Source organism: Cervus elaphus, chromosome 13 (genome assembly GCF_910594005.1).
Source record: "Cervus elaphus chromosome 13, mCerEla1.1, whole genome shotgun sequence".
Taxonomy (NCBI): domain Eukaryota; kingdom Metazoa; phylum Chordata; class Mammalia; order Artiodactyla; family Cervidae; genus Cervus; species Cervus elaphus.
In genome coordinates, this window is record NC_057827.1 from 62,586,460 (window position 1) to 62,609,472 (window position 23,013).

The 23,013-nt window shown below is 51.6% G+C and overlaps 1 long non-coding RNA gene across 1 annotated transcript in view; it reads left to right on the top strand.

Moving 5' to 3' along the window:
- The first annotated feature begins 3,775 nt into the window (after window positions 1-3,775).
- Window positions 3,776-23,013, top strand: part of LOC122706963 — a 54,981-nt gene continuing 35,743 nt past the window's right edge. The window contains exons 1-2 of the long non-coding RNA XR_006344520.1: window positions 3,776-4,461; window positions 4,724-5,059. This is a non-coding gene — a long non-coding RNA (uncharacterized LOC122706963). The remainder of the gene's footprint in view (window positions 4,462-4,723; window positions 5,060-23,013) is intronic.

The window sequence follows — 23,013 nt, forward strand, 5'->3', positions numbered from 1 at the left end:
ATATCTACTACTGTGGACAAGAATCCCTTAGAAGAAATGGAGTAGCCATCATAGTCAACAAGAGTCTGAAATGCAGTACTTGGATGCAATCTTAAAAATGACAGGATGATCTCTGTTCATTTGAAGTTAAACCATTCAATATCACAGTAATCCAAGTCTATGCCCTGACCAGTAATGCTGAAGAAGCTGAAGTTGAACGGTTCTATGAAGACCTACAAGACTTTCTAGAACTAACACCCAAAAAAGATGTCTTTTTCATTATAGGGGACTGGAATGCAAAAGTAGGAAGTCAAGAAATATCTAGAGTAACAGGCAAATTTGGCCTTGGAGTACAGAATGAAACAGGGCAAAGGCTACTAGAGTTTTGCCAAGAGAACGCACTGGTCATAGCAAACACCCTCTTCCAACAACACAAGAGACGACTCTACACATGGACATCACCAGATGGTCAACACTGAAATCAGATTGACTATATTCTTTGCAGTCAAAGATGGAGAAGTTCTATACAGTCAGCAAAAACAAAACGGGGAGCTGACTGTGAATTAGATCATGAACTCCTTATTGCCAAATTCAGACTTAAATTGAAGAAAGTAGGGAAAACCACGAGACCATTCAGGTATGACCTAAATCAAATCCCTCATGATTATACAGTGGAAGTGACAAATAGGTTCAAGGGATTAGATCTGATAGAGTACCTGAAGAACTATGGACAGAGGTTCATGACATTGTCTGGGAGGCAGGGGTCAAGACCATCCCCAAGGAAAATAAATTCAAAAAGGCAAAATGGTTGTCTGAGGAGGCCTTACAAATAGATGAGAATAGAAGAGAAGTGAAAGGCAAAGAAGAAAAGGAAAGATATACCCATTTGAATGCGGAGTTCCAAAGAATAGCAAGGAGAGATAAGAAAGGCTTCCTCAGCGAACAATGCAAAGAAATAGAGGAAAACAATAGAATGGGAAAGTCTAGAGATCTCTTCCAGAAAATTAGGGATAAGGGAACATTTCATGCAAAGATGGGCATAATAAAGGACAGAATTGATAGCAATAGTTAGCTTTTATTGAGAGTTGACTCTTCCAGGAACAATCCTCGTGACTTCACACACACACACACACACACACACACACACACACACACACACACACACACTTTATTTATAATCTTAAATGTAGAGTAGGCATTTTCTATATTATTGTTTCCAGTTTTCTTTAGCCTGGCAGATAAAGTAAGGAAACGGTTAGGATCATGGACTTGGGGAACTCCCAAGTCCAATCATTTGCCAGCTGCTTGACTTTAGGGAATGTATATAACCTTATAGAACATCCTTCAGAGAAGGGTTGGGGCTTCCCCAGTGTCTCAATGTTAAAGAATCTGTCTGCAATGCAGGAGCCACAGAAGATGCAGGTTCCATCCTTAGGTCCCCTTGAAGATCCCCTGGAGAAGGGTATGGCAACCCACTCCAGTATTCTTGCCTGGAGAATCCCATGGACAGAGGAGCCCAGTGGGCTACAATCCATAGAGTGGCAGAGTCAGACACGACTGAAGCACACGCATGCAGAGAAGGGTTAATGAGGTTAAAAGGAGCTCTTGTAGATAAGACCCTTAGTATTAATACGTGGCACGAGTTAAGCCCTCTACAGATGTCCTGAAGAAGACCCAGAGGACAGAGGGCTTATCTAATTCATCTTTGCATCCTTGGTGCTTAGCATTCTGCCTGACCTCCAGGGGACACTCCTGACAAATTTGGGGGAGCAGTTCCTGCACTGCAGTGCAGATGGACATCCTGGAAAGATATGGCCCTGGGGACTCACGAGCTTCCTCAACCCCAACGTGTTTGTATATTCCCCACCTTTACTGAGAAAAGTGTGAGGAATAACAATGTGATGCAGAGGAAGTCCTGCCTGTTGCCTTCTTGCTCCCCTCCGCCCCCACCACACACACGCTATAAGGATGGACATGCTGGCTTTGACTTTGACACAAGCCAATTATTTTTCAGATCTTTGTGAACAGTGAATGAGATGTTCATACTGTCAAACCACATTTCCCCACGGGCTGCCTTATTTCTTGGAACAGGGCGGGGGCTGGTACAGGCTGTGCATGGAATGTAAGCTCAGAGCCTGTATTTATTGTTAGCACTGGGCTCCCTGACCAAATCAGATGTCCAATTAGAGCTGCATATTGCAAAGTCTAGGCTGAAGAAAGAGCCAGCTGCCAATATGGCACCAGGAAGCAGTCCTTCTGGAGTTTCTGTAGACCAGCTGCCAGGCTGCCACCACCCATAAAAACTGATTGGAAATTCAGGAATGTTGCTCTCGATTGCACTAGAAGATGCTGGATCTCAACTGTGGGACACGGGCTGCGATGCAAAGTGGTTTTCTCAGAAAGTGTTGCCTTTGGACCTCTGTTCCATTTTTATGATTTTTTTAACTTATTATTTACAGCTGTTCTGGGTCTTGACTGTGCATGTGATGGCTTTCTGTAGTTGCAGTGAGCGGGGGCTACTCTTGCGGTGCCTTCTTTTGTTGCAGAGCGTGGGCTCTAGGCACATGGGCTCAGCAGTCGTGGCACACAGGTTTTGTTGCTCCACGGCATGTGGAATCTTCCCGGACCAGGGGCTGAACTCGTGTCCCCTGCATTGGCAGGCTGATTCTCAACCACTAGCCCACCAGGGAAGTCCTTGGACCTCTGTCTCTTAAGATACAGAATGGGTTTGCAGGGTTTTTCAACAAGAGTTACTTGCATCTCAATAATACTCATGATGATGATGGTAATACTAATAACTGGGAAAAGTCTTGTCACGGGGCCAACAAAACCCACTTGGGCCATGGTATTTTCTAAAGCCCCTCAGGGGTGGGATCTGCCCTGGTGAGAGCCCCTGCTAGGATGCCGGCACTTTCTTGGACAGGGAGACCCCTTCTCCTCTGTGGGTGAGCTGCCTCTTTCTTTCGGCAAGCACACCAGAGAGGACAGTAGGGTGAAAAGGGGGTGTGAGTTTGGTCCAGGGGGTGAGGCGGCAGGAATAAGAGGTCCTCCAAGGAGGAAGGAGGTGAGGCTGCCGGCACCCAGCTTGTGAAGAGGGGCAGTGGGGATGTGGGTGCTTGGACATTGGAGGTCTGGGCTCTGCTTGCTCTGAGGCACCCAGCAGACCTGGACAAGTCATCTGTTTCACCCAGGAAAGCGGTTCCTGTCTGCGATGAGGACTCTCACAAACTCTTGCCCACTTTGCCTGGCTTTGGGATGAATTTTGGGGGTCTCCCAGAGGATCAGGCTGTAGCCTTACATCTAACACGTGTTCACATTTATGGTGCCCCTTAGGTGTTAGCACTTGGCTACCAGGTCTGGGGAGGAACCCAAATTTGTGGAAGGTGGGAAGTAATTTAGGACACGTTCCGCATAATGCAGGCAATTGGAGGGGCCCCAAATCTCAAAATAGGAAGGTACCCCGAGTCAGATTAAAGGGGACTCCCCCAATGTGGGCAACTGGATACAGCGAGGGGGCAGGGTGGGGAGCTTCCAACACCGGGCTTGGTTTGAACACCACGAAGCTGTTCCCGACATCCGACATCCCGGGTCATCTGTTGGGCGTTAAGGAAGGAGGAGCTGAGAGCAGCGAGCGGAGCGACCCGGACTTCCAAGAGGAAGAGAGAGTCGGCGCAGCGCAGGAGCAAAAATCCAGGAAGGACGGAGAGACCAGAGGAAGGAGGAGGCTCCTCCTCCGCCCGCGTCCCCAGGTCCCCAAGTATGCCACGTGGGTGGGAGCGTGTCGCACACACCCACGCGCCCGCTGCCACAGTCCTCGCGTGTCCGGCCCGGCCCGACCCGGCCCTTGTCCGCGCGCCTGCGGGCGCCGGGTCTCCACCGGCCACGTCGCCGCCACCTGCTGCTGCAGCCCTAGCGAGGGGGAGGCGCATCTCCGCGGCGCCCCCCTCCCCATCCGCCCCGGCTCGGTGCGGGCCTTCCCCCACCCCGCCTCGTCCAGGCCCGGGCTGGAGGACGTCTTCCCCGGGGCCCCCTCCCCAGCGCAGAAGGGGAGGCGGAGGGAGGAGCTCCGGCCGCGGCCACCCGCCCTCCCCGCCCCGGAGCTCCCCTCCCCTCCCCTCCCCTTCGCTCGGTTGCCGCAGCCCCGCTAGTCGGGCGCGTCAGCGTGGGCTCCCCGGAGCGAGTCGCTAAGTAACGGGGGCTGGCTCCGCAGACCCCGGGCCGGGGAAACCCGCGCGCGCGTCGTCAGCAGCGGCGCCGCGGGCGGGGGGCGCACGGGCCCTCCGCCATCCGGGCCTGCGGACCCGAGCTGGCACGCCGCCCGCCTTCCCGGCTCCCTTAAACCCGCGCGGCCGGTCGCCGCCGAGGTGCCCCTCCCCTGCAGGGACCCCGACGCCGCCAGCCTTTCCCTCCTTCCCAGCCGGTGCGCACAGCTCCGCGCGCGGCAGGGTGGGCGCCCCGCGGCCGCGATCGCCGTCGTCGCCGGTAAGTCTCTCTCGGGGACCCGGGCCGGGGCGGGGGAGCGAGATGGAGGGGGTAGTGGGGAACGGCCGCCGGACCGGCCAAGTGCTAAAGTTTCTGGGGCTCCGTGCCCCACCGGGCGGGCGCGCAGAGCCGGGCGCAGCGGCGCGGTGGGTGGGGCGGCGCGGTCCTGCCCGGCGCCCGCCGCCCCCGGACCCGCGGGGCGCAGCTCTGCGCGCACTCACGCTCTCTCTTTCTCTCTTTCCCTCCGCGCCGCCTCCCCGAGGTCTTCCTGCCGAGCCCCGCGCGGGGCATGAGGAGCCCCGGGGCGCCGCCCGGAGACAACCCGGCTGCGCGCACATCTTGCCAGCGGCGGACGGGGACATGAGCCGCGCGCACGGGGTCCGGCGCCCGGCGGCCAGCCCCAGCCGGCGGCGGCCAGCGGATCGGCGGTGCCCGGGAGAATGAGGCGGGAGCCGGCGGCCGCCTCCTGGTTCTCCACCTCGTCCTCCTCCTCTTCCTCTTCGCCTTCCTCCGGCTCGGGCGCCCTGGGCTCCGGCCGGGCTGTGGCTCTGCTGCGTGCCCCGCGCGCCCCCCCGCCCGCCTCCGGATGCGCTGCTGGGTAAGCCAGGCCCTTCGCCACCGGAACAAAGCCCCTTTGCCTGGGACCCCGGAGGCTGCCTCTGAGCCCCTGCCCGGCCCCCACTCACCCAGAGCCTGCCCGGGGCGCTTCCGATTGAACCCCTGTATTCCATCATTCCCCAAGCCCTGCCTGGAGGCCAAACACTGCCGGGGCTGCTGCCTTCGAGACCAGGTGAATCCCTGGGCCATCAGGGAAGTGGATGCGGGCTTGACACGCAGGCAGGAGACCTGTTTGGTCGAAATAATGACATAGGCAACCTGGGTTCTGCCTCATCATTTGTGGGAAGGAGACGACTCATATATAGTGACCTGGAAAAGGGTGTCCAGGCTGTACAGGGTAGGGAGCCTCCAAACCACCCGAGGAAGTGGGTTCCCTGTCTTCTCTGGCTCAGATGAGGAAACTGAGGAGGCCCAGGGAGGTTGGCGACTTAATCAAGGTCACAGGGCCGGGAAGTGCAAACCAGGGATCCTCAACCAGGGAGCTCTTCACCCCGCTCCCTGGAGAGCTGATCCCTCTGTAACAAACACACCTGTCCCAGCTCTCCTGCTACCTGCTTTTGTCTGGAGTTGCTGCACCTGTGTGAAAATACTTGTGCTGATGAGTATCTGCTCGGATGACATAAATCACTGGTGGCATGTACGTTTTCATCCCTCCCTCCGTCATGCAACTGCTCAGCCTTAAGGTGAACTGGAAGTGCTCGGCCCCTTCTGTTCAGGGGGGAGGAAGAGATGTTCCCCTGGGTGCTCTCTCTTTTATTCTTTTTCTCCCAGACCTCTTAAAGGGGACAGAGGTGGGCATTGGGCTCCTCCTGTGTGCCCCTTCGGTGCTGCATGTGCCTGGCACATGCTTGGCCTCAGAACTGAGTCCTGAACCTTTCTAAAGGGTGAGGGCTCATCAAGGCTCTTGCCCCTGGTTGTGTAAGTCTTGGAGATGGTTACTTAACAGGCTGATCCCAGATGGCCACGGTGTAGGAATCAGCCCTGCTGGAAATTTCATCTTGGCTCGCGTTTGCCAGCCCTCCTTGTCAGCAGAACTTCCCACAGCTCAATCCAGAAGAAAAGGAGAGGGGGTTTTCATGTAGATCGGAAGCCTTTGCTTGCTCCCAGCTCTCTGGTTTTGTCGCTTTTAACTGTCTGCGTAAGTGCACCTAGAGTGACCCTCAAGGGGGAAGCCGCACAGAGTCGAGTGGTCCTGATCTGAGTGGCTTGTCTAATCGGTTGAGTCAGCAGATGTTGGACTTGGTTGTCTACAGGACTTGGATGGTACTGGTGTCAGGCCAGGGAAGGGCCATCAGTTTCCCTGATAGTAAAATGTCAAGAGTCACATTGGATGAACCCTCAGATCCCTTCCAATGAAATGATTCTTCAAGAGGGAGGAGAGTGGGTCACAGGCCAGAGCTGGGGTGTGTGAGCTGGTCAGACACATACGTTTGGACGGATAGCTCCACACTGAATAGGTTGTTGATCTCCAAGAGGAGGACGTGGTGCCCGAGGGAGCTGCAAAATTCAGGTTGCATCCACAGGAGGCGAAGCCCGGGCTGTGCTTTAGTGGATTATTTATTGGGCTAAAGCGTGATGGCTGTCAAACGTCCCAGGGTGCCAGATTGGGGTTATGGGGTAGGTTAGGCATTGCATTTGGAGAGATAACATTGATCTCTGAGAACTGATGAAATACAGTACGTCAACTGGATGTCCAGCAGCTTGAAAGCGGCCAGCTGGTGAGCCTGCCTGTTCTTTCCAGAAGGAATCCATCATAGTTGCAAGGTAAAACCTTCTCCGACTAACCCAGTAATGCCAGGAAATAAAGTGATTTTTAGATGCTCTTCTCTGCACTGTTTGCTGATTGTATTAGTGAATGGTGGCGCTTGCCTCAGCAGGTATTCAGAGGATTTGTCACATGAAACGGGCCACAAGGCTGTTTAGACCCTGACTTAGTCTTTGCCTGTTGATTACGGCTAAATTCATCAACTTGACCTATGGGCCCTTAATGGAGTTGTCATAGGTCTTTTAAAGATCTGGATTAATGAACCTTTTAAAGTGTTACTGAATCTCCAATGAAGCAGGCACGTCCCACCTTTTTTCCCCAGAAACTAAGCTCCCAGTGGGTTTTATAACTGTTTGTTGTTCACAGAACCAGAGCAAAGCTTTTATTTTTGACAAGCTCGCAGGGTCTGTGAATGGCAAGTAATACGTCTTGTGTGGGCATATTAATCTCCCACCATTGTGTGTTTTAGCGCCGCATGTCTAACGGGTGAGGTTTTGAATAAAAATGAATGCAGAGAAACAATTTTCATGAAGCTACTTTTGAAAATGACAATGTAATTATGAGAGAACAGTTTTTATGTCATATATCATGCTGTTGCTACCCAAAGCCAAGTTCCACAGGAAAATGTTACCCTTGTTCCTCATCTATAGTTTTTAATTCATCTGTTCTCTGTTTATTTTTTTGCTTTTTTTTTTTTTTTTAACCTTCCTGGTGGGAAAGTGTGCGATTGAGAACAAAATCTCCGTTTTCGATTCTGCTTTGTCTTAAACGCACTTCTTTGCTGGAAGATCTCTAAAGCGGACCTCTTCCACACCACACCTATGATGGCCTCCTGTTCAGATATATTTCAGTGCCTCATGTTTCTGTTGAGAGAGCAGGAGGGGTCTTATCACGAATGAATGACAACAAGATGTTTCCTTGTGAGTGTCCCATTTCTGACTGGAGTGTTTAGACCAGGAACTCTTGATCAGGGCTGGTTAGCCCCTGCCTTGTGAGAACCCAGTTTGGACACTGTGGTACTTGTACAGGGTTAAGGATGTACATAGGTACCTATGGGGGGTGTAGAGAAGAGAAACATCTTCCAGAGGCCAGGAGACCCGGGATTTATTCTTGACTCTGTTGTTAATTGGCTTTGTGACCTTGGATGAGTCATCCCCATTCTTGGGGTCTTCATTTACACCCGTGCCGTGAGTGTGTATGTTTGTGTCTTTGTATATTAGTGTGTATATGAGTGCCAGGGGGTCCCCTCCAACTCTAAGCCCGAAGAGTGCTCGGACTCTAGATGCAGCTGGTTATTAATAGCTCCAGAATGCTCTGTGCTTTAAGGTTACATAACGTTTCCTTATTAAATATCCGTATAAACAGTAAAGAACGGGTCATTATAAAAAATCGTATTGGTTATCCTAAGGGGGAGTGCTATCCTGAGTATGTGATGAAACAACTTTTCATCTCCAAAACAGGGATGCCAGTTTCCCCATCAGGGCGCCTTGCGGGGTGGAGTCTCAGCACGCATCTGAGAGGGCTGAGCCGGGACCCTCTCTAGGGTCCCTGTGCCGGGAGCCGCAGGAGCCCCTACGTAATTTGGGTCCATGGAGTAGGAGAAATGTCACATCTAACTGTGTAACTCGAGGTCCAGGGGCCATGGAGGTTTCTCCGTAGTCTTTTTAGGCTGTTCCTGGAAGGTAGGAGGGGAAGTGTGTAATTACTGTTTGCAGTTGTTTTGAAAATGGAAAGTACTTTAATTAGAGCCTTGAATTCAGCTGAAGCTGAGAAACGGTTAGAAGTTCTTCGATTTGGCAGTGGTGTTTTTGCTGGGTTCCCTGGGCAGGCTGGCTTGTCACACTTAAGCAGTCTGCGGTCAGAGGTCAGCATTCCTAGTGAAGCTGCAATTGTTGTCAGATAAAGAGGGTGGAAGAAAGGAACCACCAGCCTTTACACATTGAATCCTCCCGACTGCTGCAAAGTAGATCTTATGAACCCCTGTTCTAGATTCAGAGCCGGAACTCCGAGACCTGTAGTGCATCAGTTAGGGTCACACAGTTAGGGAATGGCAGAAAAAAGCACGCTTTCAAGTGCTGGGGTTGAAAACACCGCCCCACCCTTGCCCCTCAGACTTCATTTCCATGGGCGCTGCAGTGTGTCTGGAAACCAAATTGTGTCTTTCTTGTCGAACTTCTAAATAGCACCATGTCACACAGAGAGCGTGTAGCTCTGATGTAGATAACATGGGTGGTGGTGGGGGGAGCTATCTAGTTCTTGAAAGACTTCTGCATTCAAGACGTTGGATTTCTTTGAACTCTGTGTCAAATGTATTAGATTTGAAGGATAATTAGAAATAAGTCGAGTGTTACCCTATAAAGTTTAGAGTTGGTGGTTCTTCTGGGGAAGCTAAAATAGCTCTGTAGGTCCCATGTCACCCTGGGAGCGATCACTGGCTGACACGTGGGATATTTTGAAAGGCATTGCCAGCCTGCACCTCACAAAAAGGGACATGGACTAAAAGTTATGTAACAGAAGCTTCCTAAATGAGTGTGACTCCGGTTCCAGGATGCCACACGGGTTAATCCTCCCCCAGACAACAAAGGAGAGAAGGAAGTAGGAGGAACATATACAGGAACTTAAAGGTCCACCTCCAGCTCTTAAGAATTTCCAGGACTTGGAGGAGGGAATGTCAGTTTCAAGAACTTTTCAAGCCCCGGAATAGAGGTGCAGTCATAGCAGAGACTTGGTGGAGCCTGCAGAAGTCCACCCACGTTAGTATAGCTGCTGCCATCTTTGCTGATAGCCTCACAGATCTGGAAGAGTGTCATCCATACCCAGGACAGGAGATTCCAGAATCCCGTCTGCAATGCACAAGTTTACAGATGCTAAAGGGAGCTCATTGAAATCACCCATCCTTACATTCTAGCAATGATACTCAGGCTGACTTTCTTCACCAGCAGTTTAAATTCCTTCCAGAACTGATTCTGGCCTTGCCCACATCAGAGCAGGTGATGTCTTAACAAAAAGGACCCTCCCTCCATCTCCTCTGGATTCCTAAACAGCTTATGTGCCAAGAGCTTCGAGTTTTGTGATAGGTGATTAATGAGAAAAAGCAGAGAGAATGAGTTGAAAAACTTGGTTGTGATTCATCTGTCATCGGTAAAGTACCAAAATATCTTAGCAGCCAGCACAGTGTTTTTGATTTGGTGAACTAGAAATTACATGATTTGTCCCCAGTGAGACCAATAGAGATTTTACCTTTTGCACCCAAACCTTGAGTGAACAGATTCCTGGTAGCTTCAGTTCTGGGCCAGAATTTTAGTACTTGTGGTTATTCAGTGACAGAGAATGCAAAAGGGGACAAGGCTTTGGGGGTGAGGCAAGAAGGCAGTAAAGCCCCTGGCCTCTGATTGGTGATTTCTATGAACAGTTATTTGGGGCCCAGTAAGTAGAAATGATTTAACATCCATTTCCAGCATCGAGAATCACAAAATAAATTTACTCGAGAATTCTAGATGTCTCATGCCATCTTCGTATGTGGCTTGTGACAAGTGTAAATGAAATCTTACATGGGGTTAAAAAGCCCGCACCTTTGCAAACCCTTCTGGTAGACTTGGAGGACTTGTCTTAGTATTTGCCAGGCTGAATGCTTCTGCACTCAGCATCGTTGAAACCAGAATCACAGCTCAGCTAGGGTGTTGGGGGGGGTCTGTGTATTCTCACTTGCTTCAGTTTCTTAATAAACTGTGATGAGCCACTCTGTATGCCTCATTTAGCACCTCCAAGCAGAAGCACACATAAGGAATGCCCAGGGCTTCCTGTTTTTCTGTCATCCCAGCTTTTGAGCCTGTATCTGCTAATATAGTCTGGGAGCCTGACCAAGACTGTCTCATTCTGTCACAGATAAACCACGCAAGTCACATTGGCCTCAACATGAGCCCCCTTTCCCACTGAAAGAGTCTTGATTTTTTTAAATTCAGAAGCTAGATGATAATGACAGTCACCATCTTTTGATGATTGATATTGACAAGTCTTCTCTTTGCCTTGAGAGTATCATGCCTAAACTGGAAACAGTTTATGAGCACATGTTCCTGTTAACTTGGTGAGAGGGCTGTAATGAAAACTTCTAAGAGAGTTAGCCTGGATTTGCAGTGTTAAACTCTAAAGAGAGACATGGAAGCCTGCATTCTCCACCTGGAAGGCAGAAGTAGAAGGATACACTTTTTCACTATAAGGGAAGGCTGAGGCTTTTCACAGTTTTACCACGATAACATGGGTCTGAAAATCTCTGTAGCTGCTGAGGTTGCTTCCCCACGGGGGCTGGTTGTCCTTGGCCTGCTCCAGGACATCCCTGTGGAGTTGGAGAGCTGCTTTGTCCATCTGTCCAGGAGTGGTGCCGTCTCCTCCATCCTCTGTGCCTCTCTGGTCCTGCTTGATCACTGAGATCCGCCCCCATCATTCTCCCATCGGACAGGTGTTGATCGTCAATGGCTGAACAAAGATCTGTTGTACACCAGCTCTGTCTAGGCACTGCTGGGCATTGGGGCCAGACTGATAGATGATGGACAGCTGCGGTATATCTGTGCATGGATGCTATAGGCCTGGGAGGGCACCCCTGCCCATCTGCAGCGGAGCAAGGAGGCCAGTGAGGAGGGCCCAGCCTGGGAGTCAGGGGGCCTGCTTGTCAGCCCGGCTCCCTCTGTCATCTCACCTGGGCACCTGGGGACAAGCCTCCATCCCACTCCGACGCTCCCCTGGCTGTCAAGTTCAAGGACTGAGTCATAATGTAGGGTTTTTCCCAAGTGGGATACAGGGGCCACTTCCATGAAAGCATCTGGGGGAGCTTACTAAAATACAGATTCCTGGGCCTTGTTGTGGACCTACTGAGTCAGAGCCTCAGACGATGGGGACCCAGAATCTGTATTTTTAGCACCTTCCTGGTAATTCTTATCTCAGGAGCAAGAAGCCAGCGAGAAACCATGGCTCATGCAGGTAGTTGATCACTCATGCCCCTTCCTCTGCCAAACACCTAGAATGCGGCGCCCGACTCATGCTGACCTGTCTCTCCATCTCCACCGTGGCCGCTCTCATCTCTCTCGGAACCTTTCGTTCTGCTCCCCCACCACCCTCGACAGTTTGTTTTCCAGCGGCCCCCAGAGGGAGCCTCCTAAAGGATCGCGGTCTTCTCTGCTCGGAGCTTGCCAGTGTCCCCGAGAGCATTGACAGGGATGGTGTCCAGGGCCCTGCATGACCCGGCCCTGTGTCAGGCCCCGCCTGCCCCCCCCCTAACTTCTCCGCTTCTCGCCGCATACCAGCTTCCATGCTGTTCCCGAAACCCTCACAGCTACCCGCAGCCCTGTCACTCTCCAGGAGCCCACGGGACCTGAGGGCTGGGGAGGAAGGGGGCTCAGCTGGTGGGGAGCAGCCCTGATGAGCTGCCATGCTCCATGCCCCCACGGCTTTGAAACCTTGTCCAGGTGATGCTGTCACGCTCAATGGGGCCAGTCTCAGCTTCCAGGCCCCCTGCCACGTCAAGTTGTTTTAGGAGCAGCCCTTTATTCAGAGCACCGTATTACAGGGTGATTCTTCATCGGATGGGATCTCTGAAGTGGGTCTGGAGTTCTCTTCCAGAGGAATTTTTCTAGAAATACCCTGAGTCCATTCCTTCCACTGGGCGAGATGTTGCTTCGGCCACAGTTAATCCCGGGGGGGCAGGAGGTGGGTCTGCTGTCCCTCCTTCTCTTCCTTCCAGAAGCATGCCCAGAGCACCAGCTTTGTCCAAGCATCATTGCAGGCCCCCCATACACGGGAGACGCAGCAGCTCTGGGGCCTGCTTGCTTTCGTGTCTGACTCTGGCTCTTGCTTTCATGCAGATGGAACAGTGAGGCCTGGGCTGGAGTCCTCTGGCCTCTGTCTTCCACCGTGGAAGAGATGGAAGGTTTATCAGAGCAGCTTTCTTGGGGCCTGTGTGAAGCAAACCACACTCAGAAATATTGTGTGCTGAGTAGGAGGGAGAGATGGACCACTTTGTAAGATTTGTCTCCAAGCAGAGCTGAGTGCGTGACCTGGTATAGAGATGGAAGATATAAAGATGATCTTAGATGAGTCAACACACGACGTTAATTCAGGGTCCCTTGAAGCCAGTCTGCCTGGCAGTATATTGTTTGAAAAAGGCCATGCAAACCTCAGACCCTTCTGGGTCCTGCCCACGGTACGTGCTTTTCCTTGAATCTCATGGAAGGAAGGATGTTCACTCTTAGCATCCGCCTTGCACATTCCTGCAGTGGACACGTGGACCAGGCTATCACTAAGAGCCCATCAGGAAGGATGGTGTGGGGATGGAGACAGGTAAGATGCTCTTTGTCTTCAGGAGACTCAGAGACAGTTGGGGTAACGTGTGACTACCTGTAACTAATTAGAGTGGTTGATGTGCCCTGAGAAGGCAGAGGTGGGTCTAGATGGGGGAAGGTGGGGGGTGGCGCATTTGCCATGAGTCTTGAGAGACAAGTAGGGATTTGTCAAGCAAAGACAAAGGCCAGAGGCATTCCAGGCGGGAGGGAGGAGGAGAGCAGAGGTGCAGAGACTGGGCCGTTGCAGGTGGGTGAGCGGGTGGTGCAAGGCTGTAGCATCGGGCTGTGGGATCACAGGTGAGTCAGTCCCGGCCCCGTGGGAGTGTGTCTGGAAGGCTGGGTCTTGCAGGTGATGGGAGCCATGGGAAGTGCTTGAGCGAGGGTGTGGCTTTTAACAAGATAGCTGGTGATCCTGTTCCATGCACCCTTTTAAAGTCTATATTACAGTGAAGGTGTGTAGAGCACACAGACATATAAAAAGAAGACATTGTCCCTGCAGGATGAGTGTGACTGGATGAGTGTAACTGTGACCTGCACCCTGCCACTGCTCTGTATCTGTTGAGGGATAGACACAGTCTGGCCCCACTGCCCAGACCCCAGCTCCACCGACCCTGCTGGACTCCGAGGGAGCGCAAGGTAGCCGCTGACTGCGGCCCTTGCTGCCCAGCCATCGTGGCCTCTGGCCAACAGGAAATGGAGCGGGCAGTGTCCCAGCCTGATTCACTGAGCCATGGGTCTCCCCGCGCCTCTGCAAGCACATTCAGGCTGCTCCTGGCCTAAAAACGATGCTCCCAGATCTACATCCACAGCTGAGAGAATCCAGGGCGTGCATTCACTGGCTGGCCTCCCTGAGCTCCCCGCAGCGACGGACTCGATGCACGGGAAGAGGGTCAGTGTCAGGAACCCAAACCCGTGCCGGTCTAATTGTTAGACGTGAAATCGGCATCCTTGGCAGGGCGGGTGACTTCCGCAGAGCCGGTGGGGTAGGCATAAGGCAGAGGGTCCCAGGGGTCACTAGTGGATATGGTTATGCCACTTCCATCCTCCACCTTTTTGTTGCTGAGAGAAGCAGAGGGAAATACAGAGCGTGTCCTATAGGCCAGCAGGCAAATTCTTAGCTATTTCTGGGGAGTTTGGCCCTGGAAAAAGAGCCTTCCCTAGGGCAGGCTGACTGCCAGATCATGCCAAGGGCAGAGCATCATGGGCAGTTTGAAGAACTGCTGTCTGCTGGCAAGCTCACTGTCCGAGAATTTGGGCTGGGGGAAGGGACACAGCTCCACCTTCTCAAAGGCCCCATTTGTAGGTCAAGAGATAGAGGCCCAGAGAGTTGAAGCAACGGGCCCAAGGTCACACAGTGGGACTGGAGCCCAGCAGGGCATCAAATCAGTCTGGAGCCGGTCATGATCTTTGAAGTTGGCCAGTGTCCAGGGTTGGCGCAAGTGCACTTGGAAGTGGACAGTTTGTACTCACACTGTGTTGCCCCCAACCAGTCACAAAGGATGTGGCCTTCTCTTTGCTCTGTGGCCTTTCCTCTTGCAAGCCAGGCCCAGGGTCAGGGTTCTGGGCAACTGCAGTTGGAGGGGGCTGGGAGTGAGCCCCTAGGTCTCTGGCCCTTTTGTGGTTCATTGCAGTTCTGCAGCTTGTGTGGATATGTTACCTGAGAGAATGGTATCAGAGCAAATTAGAATGCTTCTCAGGATCTGGGCATGCGTAGCACTGAGGCTGCAGTCTGTTTGGAGCTCAGGGTATCCGGAAAAGCCCCATCAGTCACCCAGGAAATCCTGCCGCCCAGATTCTCCAAGTTCCTTGGATGTACCCGAGTTTAGTCCAAAGCACCCTTGGTATCCTCATCTGTGTCTCTGTTGCTGCGTGTCCAGCACCATGGACAGAGTTCGCTCAGCGTTGGCGTGACTCCAGGCCTCTTAGGGGCTGAGTGAGGGGTGCTGTGTGGAAAGGGGCTTGTTTGATGAGCTTCTGCAGCAACCCGCTCTCCCAGCTCTGTTTCGCCTTATCAAGTAGGTGCTCCCAAATGCGTGAGAGCTGACTAATGGCAGTACTGCCGGCTGACTTCACAACAGTAAAACCTTCAAGGCTTTATTAGGCAGATATATAAGTACAGTTCCCGTTCATAAAATGCATCCGTCACAGCCCTCAGGAACGTGAAGGAATTGTTTGCAAACTTTGCCAGGTTATTACCTCCAAACTTGTTTGAATATATGTATTAGATAAATAATCTTGGGAGGCCCGTGTGTTATGGCAGTTTGGGACAGAGGTAATCTACCTGCTAGCAAGTTTCACAGGTTTCACTGCCTTATTTATACTTATTTTTAACGAAAGAAGAGAGCAGAGCTAAAAAATATTATCCTCTTGTGGAGGGAGGCTAAATGTTTTGGGAAATGTCTGAGTGCCATGCAGATAGGCAGCGTGATTATTTTGAAGATGTTTCGAATGCCTGACTTTAGTCCCTCTGCTTTTCTGGTCAAGGACCTAGCCCCTCCCGGATGGGAATGGCAGTTCTTCAGTGAGATTTTTTTTTTTAAAGTGCCTTTTACAAAACTTTATTTGCGTAGTTATTTATGGCTGTGCTGGGTCTTCATTGCTACACGCGGGCTTTCTCTTGTGGCGAGTGGGGGCGATTCTCTCGTTGTGGTGCTCAGGCTTCTCACTGGTGTGGCTTCTTCTGTTGCAGAGCACAGGCTTTAGGAGTGTGGCTCTGTTGTGGAGTACAGGCTTGGTTGTCCCAGGGCACGTGGGATCTTCCTGGATCAGAAATGGAACCCATGTCCCCTGCATTGGCAGGCGGATTCTTCACCATTGGACCAACTAGGGGAAGTCCCATCAATGAGATTTTTGAGTCCTGTCACAGCCTCTTCCAGGGGGCAGGCGTGTTTTAGTTGAACCTGTTTTCAGAGTCAAACCATGCGGCATCTAAGTCACTGTGTGTGCGGTTTGCTTTAGTCCCTTCAGGCCCTGTTTCTCTTCTGTACAATGGTTGTAATAACAACAATGATAATCATAGCTTTTACATACCAGGTGCTTAGTCTGGGTGGAGACTGTGCTAAATGTCCTTCCATGGACTATTTAATCTGAGCAGCAGCTCAAGAAAGCAGTTACTTTTCTCATTCCCATTTTACAGATGGGGAAACTAAGGCTTAGAGATTTCTGCCTATAAAGCATCTCCAAATAGTGGCTTTTTAAACACTAGGCATCCTTTATTTTTGCTCAGGAGTCTAGGGGCCACCTGGGCTCAGCTAGATGGTTTTTGCTGAAGGCTTCATGTAAGATTGCAGTCAGGCTGTGGCTATGGCTGGAATCATCCAGAAGCTTCCTCACTTCCATGCGTGGCACTGGGCCAGGAGGATGCACACAGCCTGGGGGTGTGGGGGAGGGGCTGGCACAGCTGAGGCTCCTTGGATCTCTGGGCAGGCCCTCCACATGGTCTGTCCTGCAAGGCAGGCCGGGCCAGCTGGGACTTCCTACAGTGTGGCTCAAGGCTCCAGTGCACATGTCCCAAGAGGGCGCCGAGGGGTGGGAGGGCTGTTTGTATCTCCCTTTTATGGTCTGGGAACTCACACTGTCACTTCTGGCGTAAGCTGTCCCTTGAAGCAAATCACCAAGGTTGTCCACATCGGGGCCCCTGTTGAAGGGAATTACGTTGAGGAATTTGGGACACGTTTTAAGCCACCGTGGAGAGCTTGGGAGGCTTATACAGGTGGTGGTCTGTGGTCAGCGGCCAAGTGGGGTGTGACTCAGGCGATCGGACCCTGAGCACATCCGGTCATTCCGCTGACATTTTCAAACACTGACCACCTTGCTCTGTGGGAAACTGGAGCTCCCTAAAGCCCTGCACCCTCCCGTCCGCCTTCTAGGCATCTTCCCTGAAGACGCAGACAAAGCTGCTAAGAGTCTGATGTCTGCTCTTTGGTTCAGAGAGGCGCTGGTGCAGACCACGTGCCATCACCCCTCCTCGCTGCCTCTTTCATCCGCTCACCTCCTCTGCCCTGCACACGGGCCTCCTGCTCATTTTCACCGGCTCTTTTGCCTCCATGGGCCTTTCCGCCTCAAAAAGTATTAAAAGTTGTATCTCGTGATTGAATTAATGTCACGAGGAATACTTTTATACTATATATTGTAACATTTTCTTCTAAGTACAAAATGCTTTTTTTTTTTCCTTCTTGCTTTAAAAGAGATGGAAACGTGTTCATGGGTCCCCAGCCCTGTGCTCGCTGCATCTCATGGAGAAGTCAGACCTGCCTGCACCTCCCTCCCTGCCTCCTTTCTCTCCCGACCCCCGCCCTCCCACCCCTCCGTGTCCTCTCACTCTCTCTTCTCCCCACACCTGCCCTACTTCTCACTCGATTCCGGTCCCCGCTCTGCAGGCCATTCTCCTCCCTTGGACCACAATGCCCTATGTTCTTGTCTTACATCCTGTGGGCTGGAACCAGGACTGAGAACAGAACGTCTCCGACGACTCTGGGCCGCCTCTTTGACCTGGTCCTTCACTGGGGATGGGCCTTGCTTGTGAGAAGGGACTCGACAGGGGCTTCTTCCCCATAAGCCCACGAGCAGTCACTCCTGTCTGGTTCTGGTTTCTGGCTTTCTCACTTCTTGTTTTCCCGGAAGATTTGGAGAGGTAACATCGCAGAGAGATGACTTCTCTCAGGGATGTTCCCGGGGAAGTCCTGCGTCTTCCTTGGCACATGGGGTGGCAGGAATCAGATACCCCCCGCCCCACCCCTAGCAGGCTTATCATTATCTTGCCATCCACCCAGAGATTTTTCATTGAGCAGCTGCTCTGTCCCAATTGGACCCACCCAGTGTCTGCCCTCATGGAACCCAGAGGGGTGGAAAGACGGAAAAATCAACACATGAATTATTATAAGCCCTAGGAGATTGTGGATAAGGAATTGGCATGTCCTGGAGACCAAAACAAGAAGTGCAGTCTGGCTTCACAAAGGAGAAACAGTCACAGAAAAATCATGGGTTGTCAGGATGTCTCCCTTCCCCCCGTCAGGAGCCTGGGGTCTCACCGTCTGGTACCTCCCTCCTACTCGCATTTCTCAACTCTTCTGTTCCTCTGAGCTTATGGCTCAATAGTGGTCATCCCCAAGTGGTAGCCTCAGCCCTATATCTGTATGATTCTCACAACTCACTCGCTCTCCTTAGGGGCCAAGATTCCCAGGAGAGAGGCTGAGTGGCCTGGCTTGGGTGGGAGGCTTCTGATCTAAGCATCTGTGGCTGGGCCACTGGGGTCACGTGCCGGGGAGAGCTGTCTGTCCTTACATGTAACTGGGAAGGTTCCCCAGGAAGCACGTGCAGAGGGGAGGTTTCACTTCCCCATTTCATGGTTTAGGGTTGCAATTGCCAGCCTTTTGATGTCCACGGGTGGGGAAATTTGTTTAATCAAGGAATCAGCATGAGATTGCCAAATTCTGATCTGCTCCTTGTTACCATCCTCAGTCGATGAATACTAAGAAAAAAAAATAGGAAGACTCTACTATTGGAACTTCCAAAGAGTATTTATTTTTCATTAATTCACTTAATTAAATCTAATTAATTAACCAAAAAACATGTAGTGTTCTTTTTTTTTTTCTTTTTTCATTTTGCTAAAGACAGCTAAGATCTTGGTCTCCTTAATGCCCATGGGTCCCCCTTATCTTGTTTGTGGACTCACACTGGGGACCCACGGGCATTAAGGAGCCTGTAGAGGTCACTTGAAAGTGGAAAAAAGTGAAAGTGTTAGTCACTCGGTTGTGTTTGACTCTTTACGACCCCATGGATTATAACCTGCCAATCTCTTTTGTCCTTGGAACCCTCCAGGCAAGAATACTAAAGTGGGTTGCCATTCCTTTCTCCAGGAGATCTTTCCGACCCAAGGATCGAACTTGCCTCTCCTGCTTTGCAGGCAGATTCTTTACCATTACCAGGGAAGCCTCAGAGATCACTTGATGATAGTGACATGTGCTGGCCCTGGGCTCAGAGCCTGACATACACGATTTAATTCCGAGCTTCCCGTAGTCACTGCTATTGCCTCCACCTTGTGCAATGGAGAAAATGAAGCTCAAAGCCTTGTCCAGAGTGGCACAGATGGCACGGAAAGGAGTGAGATTTGATTCTAGGTATTGACTCCTTAAAAAGAGTCTTTTTGGGTGAAGGTGACAGTCCCATCTATAACAGAGGTAAGCGTGTGATATAAGTGAACTAGCACAATGAACGCTGCTCAGAGACGAACAGAGCTGCCCCGGAAATCTCCCCGAAGAGGTGTTTACTTAGTCAGCCCTTGAAGGATGAGAAGGAAGCATTGGCCTGAGGAAGGAAGGATGCTCCCCAGGTGGGGGATGGACGCAGGAATGTGGACACAGGTCTGGGAAAGCCTGGAGAACCATGACAGTCAGAACCCGCCCAGCGTGGGGTGCCCAAAAGTGACACCAACCAGTCTGTGATTTAGAAAGACAGCCCGATTGGTAACGTGGAGGTGGAAGCAACATTTGCAAATGAGAAATCCTTGCTGAAAAACACTTTTAAATAGAGCAAATGTTTTCAGTATGTGGAGACACTCAAATGAGTCAACTGATTTTTGAAAATGCATTCTGGTGAGAAAGCTATACTGAGGTTCACTTCCCTAGAGGGCAGCCTTGAGAGAAACGTAGACTTGGAGCATTAATTCCCTTCTTGGAGAAAACCACTGGCTTTTAGAACAACTTACACTTTCTTACATGTTGTTACTGTTCTGTCGCTAAGCTGTGCCCGACTCTTTTGCGACCCCATGGACTGCAGCACTCCAGGCTTCCCTGTCCTTCACCATCTCCTGGAGTTTGCTCAAGCTCATGTCCATTGAGTTAGTGATGCCATCCAACCGTCTCATCCTCTGTCATCCCCTTCTCCTCCTACCCTCAATCTTTCACAGCATCAGGGTCTTTTCCAGTGAGTCAGCTCTTCACATCAGGTGGCCAAAAGATTGGAGCTTCAGCTTCAGCATCATCTTTTCAGTGCACATTCAGGGTTTATTTCCTTTAGGATGGACTGGTTTGATCTCCTTGCTATCCAAGGGACTCTCAAGAGTCCAGCACCACAGTTTGAAAGCATCAATTCTTCAGCACTCAGCCTTCTTTATGGTCCAACTCTCACATCTGTACTTGATTACTGGAAAACCCATAGCTTTGACTATATGGACCTTTGTCAACGAGGTGATGTCTCTGCTTTTTAATACACTGTCTAGGTTTGTCATAGCTCTCCCATGAGAGTCTTGTAATTCATACAACCATTTTGTTCATAAAGCCCATCTCAGGCCCAGTTGAATTTTGCAGCTCTTTGGGTGGATGGGTGGAGCTTAATGGCCTGAAATGACAGGTGACGAAAAAGGCTCAGACTGCCTTGGGAGCATGCCCAGAGGGTCACACAGGTGGAGCAGGAACGTGGACCAGGGTCTCTGTACTGCCAGGTCTTACCCCACGGACGACTTCTACCACGTTCACGGCCCTGTGATTATGCACAGCACCTGCGCGTGGCGGGGCTTTTTGATCCGGCTGCTCCTTTGTCCCGTGTCCTTGCTGAGTGCTTAGTTTCCTGGGCTGTAGTAACAATAGCACAAGCTAGATGGCTTAAAACAACAGAAATGCATTCTGGAGGCCAGAAGTCTGAAATCGAGGTGTCAGCTGGGCCATGCTCCCTTTGAGGATTTTAGGAAAAAACCTTGCCTTTGCCTCTTGCAGATTTCTTGTGATTGCTGGCAATCCTTGGTGGTGTTTGGCCTATAGCTGCATCATTCCAGTGTCTGCCTCCATCCCATGACGTTCTTCCTGTGTACCTGTACATACCAAGAGTGTCTCTGTACCAAATGTTCTCTTTTTTCTTATAAAGACACCAGGCATTGGATATATCCTAACCAATATAGGGGCCTCCCTGCTGGCTCAAGTGGTAAAGAATCTTCCTGCCAATGCAGCAGACGCAGGTTGGATCCCTGGGTCGGGAAGATCCCCTGGAGAAGGAAATGGCAACCCATTCCAGTATTTTTAATTGGAGAATTCCATGGCCAGAGGAGCCTGGTGGGCTCCAGCCCATGGGGTCACAGAGAGTGGGACACGACTTGTGACTAAGCAACAACAGTCCAGTATGGCCTCATCCTAACCTGGGTACATCTCCAGAGACCCAAATAAGGTCACGGGTACCGGTGGTCAGGACTTGAACTTGTTTGGTCGAATTGTATCTTTTGGGGGAACAAAATGCACCCCATCTTCTGAGAGACTGCCTGGGTGGCAGGGTCTCTAGTGGACCATGTCTTCAACCAGAAGGTTCTATGAGTTGTCACTTAATCTCTGGCCCAAGGGTGGGGTCTCACTGTCCCCTTCTCAGGTTGACTTGGCACCTACTCCTGGAGAATCCTCTGGCTCCTGTGTTAGGATGGGTCAAGAAGTCAGCTGCTGCCAGCTTAGAGCTCATGGGGACGGGCTGTGCCTTTTGGGCATCTGTGTGGGCTGCTGCCAAAGCCGGGATGCAGTGAGTGGGCGGCAGCATGGGCACACAGCGTATTTGAGGATGCAGGGCGGCCCGGCTGGCTTAGCGTCCTTCTCAGGCACCTGGCTTCCAGACGGCGCCTGGCGCCTTGCTCGGTCTGGGTGTGATTCTGACTTCAGGAAGACCAAGGGGCAGCTGTGTTTGGGGAGGTGGCTCAGAGCTTAGACATTCGAGCTAATCTGGGTCTTTCCCCACTCGTTCGCAGACATCTCCAGGGCAGGCACGTCTGGCCAGTTCTATCTTCCCTCCAGCACAGTTTTGGATGCATGGGATCTGCCACGTATTTACAAACTCAGTCACCCCGTGGCAGGCACTGGGGGCCCCTGAGATACCCATGGGCGAATCTCTTCGCTTTGTGCGCACTTCAGGGCTGCTTCAGGATGCCACTGGTGTACGTTCATTAAAACCCCACACCTGAGAAATGTCAACTCTAGTCATAATGTAGGAGATGTTTGAGGAGAAAGTGGCAGGACTTGATTGAGAATAGAGCATTGTCAAGGACGACTTCTCACCATCTGGCTGCAGGGATGGGTGGGAACAGATCCGAGGAAGGGATTGGGGGTGGGTGGAGTTGGCCCTTTCGTAAACTTGTTGCATTTGCAAGTGGAAGCATGGACATGCCTGATGCTCTCGATCCATCAAATCTGCAGCAACTGTGACCCACAGGGTGGGAAAATCTTGTCCTTAGAGGAGACCAGAGAGAGAAGGATAGGCAGGGACCCTTTGTGTGCGTGTGTGTGTGTGTGTCTGTGTGTGTGGTCAGTCGCTCAGTCATGCCCAGCTCTTTGCAACTCTATGGACTGCAGCCCACCAGGCTCCTCTGTCCATGGGATTTTCCCAGGAAGAATACTGGAGTGGATTGCCATTTCCTCCTCCAGGGGATCTTCCCAATCCAGGTATTGAACCCAAATCTATTGCATCGTTCCCATTGCAGGTGGATTCTTTACTGCTGAGCCACCAGGAAAGCTGGGAGCCTTTAGAGAGTTCTAGAGGGGGTCGTCTGCCAAGACACAGAGGAGACCCAAGAGGAGGGAGGGCCCGGGGTGGGGGCCGTAGGGGAGTTTGGGCAGGAGCAGTCTGTCCTGTTGGTAGCACAGAGGGCAGCCTGGGATGTTTAGGTTTGGAGGATGGGAACTTAGGGTCTTGGGAGACGGGAGTCTGGGGCAAGCTGGGTGGGCATGGGTGTGGCAGACCTAAAGGTACCGCCTGCCTGGCCCTTTAAGGAAGAGGGGCTGCCAGGAAGAATCCAAGTGGCCCAAGCCCCTAAGCACAAGGGCCATGCTCCCCTAGCTCCTTGTAGCTCTGACAGTTTGGATCTGTCTT